Raw genomic sequence first — 8,944 nt, 5'->3', positions numbered from 1 at the left:
ATTTCAGATTTATCTTAATATCAAAAATTAAGGTAAGGAGGATAACGTCGAAGATTGTGAAGTTAAGATATTTTTACATTAGAATTAAAAATTATCATTTACGGATATTTTTCTTATTTAGGTTTTATACCTATTAAGGGGCGTCCAGACCGGATGAGCGAGCAAGAATTCGGGTATGTTCTATGGGAACTTAGATTAAGAATAAAAATAGATAGAGCAAGTCATTCGTAAATTCACAAAATCGAGGTGCCTACATCGTTTTATCGGTGAGTGCCCCCACTACCATAGTTTATGGACAGCGGGGTAAAGAGGAAAGTGGTAGGGGAGTTTACAGCGGAAGAGCATCAAACAAAGACATTATAAAGATAGACCGAACATCTCATTCATAAATACTCATTGGTAGTGTATCAAACATTCCAATGTGTCAAACAAGGACAGAAGAGACAGAGAAGTCTACAATTTCCGACCCCGGCAACTAGGCGCATTTGGGATTGTTCTAATGGCCAGTGGCGTATCGTTTTTTTGGAACATAATAGTATATGCTATAAAATATTTAACAAACACTATAAAAAATTTGTTTATTAAATATTCAATAATTAAAAGTTAGATATAATTAAAAGATATTATACGTATTGTATATCGTATAGTGATTGATAATTGATAAACTAAAATGTTAATGGATCTATTATATAAGATGTCTTGTTATTTAGATAGTATTAATTACAAAAGAAAAATAGATGCATGTGAATAACTATTTTTTATATTAAATATCAGTAGATATTATTTACAATAATAATATAATTAATATAATGTATAATTAAAAAGCACAAAATTCATCTTTTCCTACCTATACCATAAATATATTCGGTAATTTTAAGTGGAAATATTAGCACAAAAACTAAAAAAAAACAATGTTCTGTAGTTTTCAAATTCATATTAGTAAGAGAGTAATATTTTGACCAAACGAATTCTCAGTGTAAGGATATTTACATACCATATAATTTTACATTAATTAGGTATTAATCATAACACGATATTAATAAAAAACACAAGTGTTGTATTTTAATAATATATTTAGGGACTGAGTAAAAAATATAATATATGTATAATATTCTTACATTTACAGGTTCATATTAAATAAAATATTGTAACCTGAAAAAATATATATTTTGTTAAATGCCACTGTAAGGATCCAAGCAGAAACTAATTTCTCATTGGCTTTTTACTTGTTGACATATGTATTTGCATAACAGATAACATAGTTATAGCAAATAGTCTAAAAAAAACGGCGTCAAAGGCGGCTGAGGAATGACGATTGATAATTTAGCGAGGTCAATCTTAAACTACACCATTTAAAAATCATATTTACTTAATGTAAAAATAAATTACAACCTTAGAGCGCCTTTAAAAAATAGTACGAGCCAAGAAAATGACTTCTAGGGCTTGACCTCACTGAAATTATCATATTTTCATTCCCCAGTCGCCTTTGAAGCCGTTTTTTTCTCGATCGTATGGTTTCCTAACTTATTCAATCAATCAATCATTTATTTATTTCCATAAAACAATGTACAATTGTATAGGAATAGTCAATAAATTCTTAAAGCTAACACAAATATATAATACAAAATATAAAAAAACAAACACAACAGATCATAATAAAATTATCATATACGTAGGCCTCATATTATAATTTGCAGGTATTCCTCCACACTATAAAAGTTCATTCCGAACAAATCATTTTTTAAGTAAAAGTCTAGAATATGCGATTCTAATCACTATCATAATTTGTCTCTCAACAAAAGTAATTCTGTAGCTCTGCCTAGGGTTCACATCTCTCACTATTTTGCATAGTAGCATTACGTCAATTTTAAACATGATGTAAAGGACCAATTTCATATGCACTATGTAATTAAAGTAACGACTTCCACACCATGAATATCTTCACTTCCTAAAACAAAATATAAACATGAAGTTGGTGAATATAAATATCTACATTGAGTATACATTGTGAGCAAAATAAAATTGACGATCAATGACATTCACCACATAAATTTACATTTTATAAAATTACATAAATCTTGCTTTCAAAGCCAACCCTAACGCTGTTTTTTTTTTTTTTTTTCGATGGTGAGATCTTATACAACTATAGTGTAATTTTAGTAAAATAATATTAATATAATATATATTATATATATATACAAATCTATATACATATAGGGTAACACCTCTCATAGGACCAGGCTCCAAGGAAAATGAAAGTGAATTTGTATGACTTGATTGATTTCTAAACCCTCCATTTGTTCTTTCAATACAAACTTCCATCAACAAAAATCCTTGAAACCTTCATATCGTATGAAAGGCACCACCCTGTACACTTTGAATCTGTGTATACATATTAGTATATAGTAATATTTTATATTAAAAAAATTAAACTGTAAATATATATGTACTTACATATTGTGACGGAATAGGTATCCTAACAAGATCATAGTTCTTATCTCGTTATATGCAGGATCCTGATATCTTAATGTTAATTTCCTAGGTGATGTTGAAACAACTGAAAGACCACAAATCGCGACATAAATGGCTGTGAAAATCATCAGATTTTAAATATTTTCTTCAATTCCTTATAAAAAAAATCAGCTGTTCTTGAGTTCTCTTTTGCTTGACTTTTTAATATTATGCTATGAATAAATCCTAACAGAGAAAACCATTTAATTTTTCTCTCACTATCTTTTAGAAATCTGAAATAAAATATTTATCTAGTAATAGAAAACGTAAATAGGCATTATTTTACAAATGTAAACATACCAATTATAATTTATGTAAACATACAAATTATTTGTATTCATAATTAAATACAAATATACGATTTTAAATCGGACAATATTGTAACAAAAATATAAACATTACTTCTTATAATATACATAATATATTATATTCACAAAATTATATTATAAAACAAATAAACAAATTTTAACAAATATGGTAAATATTTTAGGTAAATAAAACGAGATGTTGTATTACCACAGAACAGTACTTACTTTTGAAATGACGATGTTTAAATTCTTTTTATTCTCACACATTTTGCCAGTGTAGACCCATTTTAAATGCTAATTTTGGTCTTTTATATAAAATGAAACAATTATACATTAATAGTTTATTAAGATTGACACTGTTGACCGCGTCCAATTCCCCTACTATAGAAAATACTATAACAACAGAGCGGCGTTGTCAGATTAAAAATTAATCCTAACAGCTGATGAAAAATGACGAAATTTACAAATATTTCAAGTTTATTTTTCTTGTAATCTTGACTGAATCTTAATAAGTACTAAATAAAATTATAAATGTCGAAATTTTGAAAAGTAGTAAGCTAATTATATTATTATTTTCTTAAGATTTCCCCAAAGTATACGTATACAAAATTAAAAATAAACAAAAGCGGAGAAATACTGGGCAACATACCAAACAATAACAATAGGATGTTGGCATTCGCATAAAATGTAAACAGTTCCCCTGTATGGGAACGCTTAAGTGGTGTGGACTTATATGGTGTGGACGGCTCTGCGAGCGAGCGAATGATTGCTTGCTCGCGCTCGACGCTGTTCCACGCCGTGTCGGTACATCAAAGAAAATTCGCGCTATTGCACGTTCGGTTTAGACGGGATTTTGTTTACCACGTTTGCGATCTAATATCAAAAATGGAATGGCCAAATGAAGTTGTTTTAGAACTAATAGAGGAGTACAAAAATCGCCAAGACCCGTAAGGTTATAGCTAGCCTTTCCCTAGGTGAAATTGCTTTTCGGTAATTGGTATCACTTTTCATTATTTTTATGTCAATTAAATCTAATAAGGTATTAAAATCTGTAAGTGACATCCGACAAAAGTTCTTAAATTTTCCAGAATCTTCTGTTTCAACATCGTTTAGTAAATTGTTACCACCATGAGAAACTCGATTTTTAAAAAGAGTTATGTTCCACCATCTCCTCTGCAGTCGTTTTCTCTTTTGACGTTTCAACAATTTATAAAATACAATGAAAGGCGCACAAGCAGTGATTTTTTCCGACATTATGAACATGAAGTGCCACACTCCGATCAACGCCGAACATACAAATAATCGCTAGGTCTGGACGGAAGCTGATTATCTGCTCGAGAGCGGGAGAGATCCTTCAGAGATCACGAGCGAATTTGAATAAATGTTTGCTCGCCCTCGTTACTGCTCGTTCATCTGGTCTGGACGTCCCTTTAGAATTATTTTGTATAATCAATATGACACATTAATTTGATACAAGATTTTTTTCTAGTTATTTACAGGCAACAATAGTTTTGATTATATCAATTATTATATGTATATTGAAGTACCGTGTGATCGAAAAAAAACGGCGTGCAGTTGGCAAATGACTATCGATGACATTCCCCATTATAATTTTACATATAAAATGACAGCGATTTTCATTTCATAGTGTTCTGCACTGACACCGTTTTTTTTTCGATTATACGGTACTATACCGCATGATGAGTCTTACAGCACAATACAAGTCAGTGAGATAGAGGTAACATTTTACCTAGTTTGATTATAGTATTTGTATCATAATTTCTTAAAAATATCAAGTTAGTGGATTAATAGCAATTGTATACATATATCGATGAATGATCTTTTTCTCTATAGAAGGGATATGGTTTGTGTCCTAGAATACATTACAGTATTTAATATCCTGTACTTTGATATTCTTTTCTTATTTTACTGTAATTTCTTTTCTGTAATACAAAAATCTTGATAATAGGTGAAGGTTCATTTTTGATCTTATTAGATTTATACACAGACCAAAAATAACCACTAAGACCATTAAGACTTAGTTAAGTCTTAACCATTAAGACTTAGTTAAGTTAATTTATGATTTATAATAAGATTTTATATCCTTCTTATAATTGTTTTTATGTCAATATGCTTTATGGTGTGGAGAATATCTTAATACTTGCATTAGATATCTTAATACTTGCATATCCTTCAGGAAAAATATTGTTTATAAATCATATATGCTCAGAAAATCACATAAATTAGGTGTAAGGATAGAAAAATCTTAAGGTAGCGGAAAAATGAATGCAATATATGTATAAGCAGAATTAAACAAGGTACCAATTAATATCGCTGATACTACAGTTATAATTACGGATGCTAAAAGGCTTTTTAAAGGCCCACGTAGTTTTAATGAAATGTTATAAAACCTATTATGAATATGATATGGAGCTACAGCATTTAAAAATTAAAAAAAGAAGAAATTTGGGCACACCCCTTTTATTATTCCTAATTTTTAATAAAGCACTTTTTAAGCGTAACATAATCTAGAGCAATTAGATTAATTATAGCAATTTAGAGCTTTATTTCTATTTAATTTTATTGACTATGATATAATACATAATAAGCGTTCACGTATGTATATATATTGCCGTCACTGAAATAAAAATGAAATGTATATATATTGCCGTCACCCGTCACTGAAATAAACCTTATTTATTTTCTACTGAAAATAATTCCAAAAGAACTTGCAATCTGGCAACATCGACGATGTGCGCATGCGTAGTATCTGTGACTATATGCAGCAAAAACTCGTTTCAAGGTCAGCCTTGGATCCGGTCCACAGTTTTACCCAGTTTTGGTATACCCAATATGAAAATGTGTAACGTAAAAAACTCTCATCCCAACCATGAAAAAGCATGAAGCCCAAATTAAGCCAAATCACAGATTCCACAGATTTAGACTTGTCAACGTATATAAGGACTTTATATATGATTCAGGATGACATATGGATGACATGACATAAGCTGTTCTGTGGACATAAGTTAATATTTGAGGGTGCAGCCACACTATCCTAAAAACGGCGTATCGGCGTAATGACCTTGAATAGATTTCCAGTAATTCTATTGGCTGAAACATTCATCTGTCAGAAATTTTATCTGTCAAATTCATCTGTCAAAAATTTCAGCCAATAGAATTACTGGAAATCGATTCAAGGTCGTTACGCCGTTACGCCGATACGCCGTTTTTAGGATAGTGTGGCTGCACCCTGAGACAAAATCTGATTGGTCCCTAGATCATATCCACAGGGGAACTGTTTACATTTTATGCGAATGCCAACATCCTATTGTTATTGTTTGGTATGTTGCCCAGTATTTCTCCGCTTTTGTTTATTTTTAATTTTGTATACGTATACTTTGGGGAAATCTTAAGAAAATAATAATATAATTAGCTTACTACTTTTCAAAATTTCGACATTTATAATTTTATTTAGTACTTATTAAGATTCAGTCAAGATTACAAGAAAAATAAACTTGAAATATTTGTAAATTTCGTCATTTTTCATCAGCCGTTAGGATTAATTTTTAATCTGACAACGCCGCTCTGTTGTTATAGTATTTTCTATAGTAGGGGAATTGGACGCGGTCAACAGTGTCAATACTGTCGATAAACAGCTGATTGGCATGATCAGCTGTTTGCCGTGCTTTTATTTTTCCATATTTCTTAACTATTAATAAACTATTAATGTATAATTGTTTCATTTTATATAAAAGACCAAAATTAGCATTTAAAATGGGTCTACACTGGCAAAATGTGTGAGAATAAAAGAATTTAAACATCGTCATTTCAAAAGTAAGTACTGTTCTGTGGTAATACAACATCTCGTTTTATTTACCTAAAATATTTACCATATTTGTTAAAATTTGTTTATTTGTTTTATAATATAATTTTGTGAATATAATATATTATGTATATTATAAGAAGTAATGTTTATATTTTTGTTACAATATTGTCCGATTTAAAATCGTATATTTGTATTTAATTATGAATACAAATAATTTGTATGTTTACATAAATTATAATTGGTATGTTTACATTTGTAAAATAATGCCTATTTACGTTTTCTATTACTAAGATAAATATTTTATTTCAGATTTCTAAAAGATAGTGAGAGAAAAATTAAATGGTTTTCTCTGTTAGGATTTATTCATAGCATAATATTAAAAAGTCGAGCAAAAGAGAACTCAAGAACAGCTGATTTTTTTATAAGGAATTGAAGAAAATATTTAAAATCTGATGATTTTCACAGCCATTTATGTCGCGATTTGTGGTCTTTCAGTTGTTTCAACATCACCTAGGAAATTAACATTAAGATATCAGGATCCTGCATATAACGAGATAAGAACTATGATCTTGTTAGGATACCTATTCCGTCACAATATGTAAGTACATATATATTTACAGTTTAATTTTTTAATATAAAATATTACTATATACTAATATGTATACACAGATTCAAAGTGTACAGGGTGGTGCCTTTCATACGATATGAAGGTTTCAAGGATTTTTGTTGATGGAAGTTTGTATTGAAAGAACAAATGGAGGGTTTAGAAATCAATCAAGTCATACAAATTCACTTTCATTTTCCTTGGAGCCTTTGCGTCCTATGAGAGGTGTTACCCTATACCTATATTAATATTATTTTACTAAAATTACACTATAGTTGTATAAGATCTCACCATCGAAAAAAAAACAGCGTTAGGGTTGGCTTTGAAAGCAAGATTTATGTAATTTTATAAAATGTAAATTTATGTGGTGAATGTCATTGATCGTCAATTTTATTTTGCTCACAATGTATACTCAATGTAGATATTTATATTCACCAACTTCATGTTTATATTTTGTTTTAGGAAGTGAAGATATTCATGGTGTGGAAGTCGTTACTTTAATTACATAGTGCATATGAAATTGGTCCTTTACATCATGTTTAAAATTGACGTAATGCTACTATGCAAAATATTGAGAGATGTGAATCCTAGGCAGAGCTACAGAATTACTTTTGTTGAGAGACAAATTATGATAGTGATTAGAATCGCATATTCTAGACTTTTACTTAAAAAATGATTTGTTCGGAATGAACTTTTATAGTGTGGAGGAATACCTGCAAATTATAATATGAGGCTTACGTATATGATAATTTTATTATGATCTGTTGTGTTTGTTTTTTTATATTTTGTATTATATATTTGTGTTAGCTTTAAGAATTTATTGACTATTCCTATACAATTGTACATTGTTTTATGGAAATAAATAAATGATTGATTGATTGAATATATTTGCTATAACTATGTTATCTGTTATGCAAATACATATGTCAACAAGTAAAAAGCCAATGAGAAATTAGTTTCTGCTTGGATCCTTACAGTGGCATTTAACAAAATATATATTTTTTCAGGTTACAATATTTTATTTAATATGAACCTGTAAATGTAAGAATATTATACATATATTATATTTTTTACTCAGTCCCTAAATATATTATTAAAATACAACACTTGTGTTTTTTATTAATATTGTGTTATGATTAATACCTAATTAATGTAAAATTATATGGTATGTAAATATCCTTACACTGAGAATTCGTTTGGTCAAAATATTACTCTCTTACTAATATGAATTTGAAAACTACAGAACATTGTTTTTTTTTTAGTTTTTGTGCTAATATTTTCACTTAAAATTACCGAATATATTTATGGTATAGGTAGGAAAAGATGAATTTTGTGCTTTTTAATTATACATTATATTAATTATATTATTATTGTAAATAATATCTACTGATATTTAATATAAAAAATAGTTATTCACATGCATCTATTTTTCTTTTGTAATTAATACTATCTAAATAACAAGACATCTTATATAATAGATGTATAATATCTTTTAATTATATCTAACTTTTAATTATTGAATATTTAATAAACAAATTTTTTATAGTGTTTGTTAAATATTTTATAGCATATACTATTATGTATTTATAATAATTTATTAGTTTTATTGCATGAACATATTTTTAAAATTTATTATTAAAAAATATTTTATCTTTGCCTCTAACAAGCCTCTAACCACCTACTTCTATATCTCTG

At 28.5% G+C, this 8,944-nt stretch overlaps 2 long non-coding RNA genes across 3 annotated transcripts; one reads left to right on the top strand and one right to left on the bottom strand.

Annotated features, from left to right (window-relative positions):
* Positions 1–543: 543 nt before the first annotated feature.
* On the bottom strand, positions 544–3,517 carry LOC115889800. Of its 2 annotated transcripts, none has more exons than XR_004051508.1 (3): positions 2,812–3,517; positions 2,455–2,744; positions 544–1,948 (listed from the first exon to the last, which is right to left on the bottom strand). It is a non-coding gene; the product is annotated as an uncharacterized LOC115889800 (long non-coding RNA). The 2 variants fall into 2 exon arrangements; XR_004051509.1 differs by having other exon boundaries at positions 3,045–3,517.
* Positions 3,518–6,466: 2,949 nt separating this feature from the next.
* Positions 6,467–7,847, top strand: LOC115889804. The gene is made up of 3 exons (XR_004051511.1): positions 6,467–6,653; positions 6,955–7,243; positions 7,712–7,847. It is a non-coding gene; the product is annotated as an uncharacterized LOC115889804 (long non-coding RNA).
* The last annotated feature ends 1,097 nt before the right edge of the window (positions 7,848–8,944 follow it).

Source organism: Sitophilus oryzae, unplaced genomic scaffold (assembly GCF_002938485.1).
Source record: "Sitophilus oryzae breed Bouriz unplaced genomic scaffold, Soryzae_2.0 scaffold_847_pilon_pilon, whole genome shotgun sequence".
NCBI classification, from domain to species: Eukaryota; Metazoa; Arthropoda; class Insecta; order Coleoptera; family Curculionidae; genus Sitophilus; species Sitophilus oryzae.
Note: the sequence above shows the minus strand (reverse complement) of the source record. Positions and strands in the feature narration are given on the sequence as shown.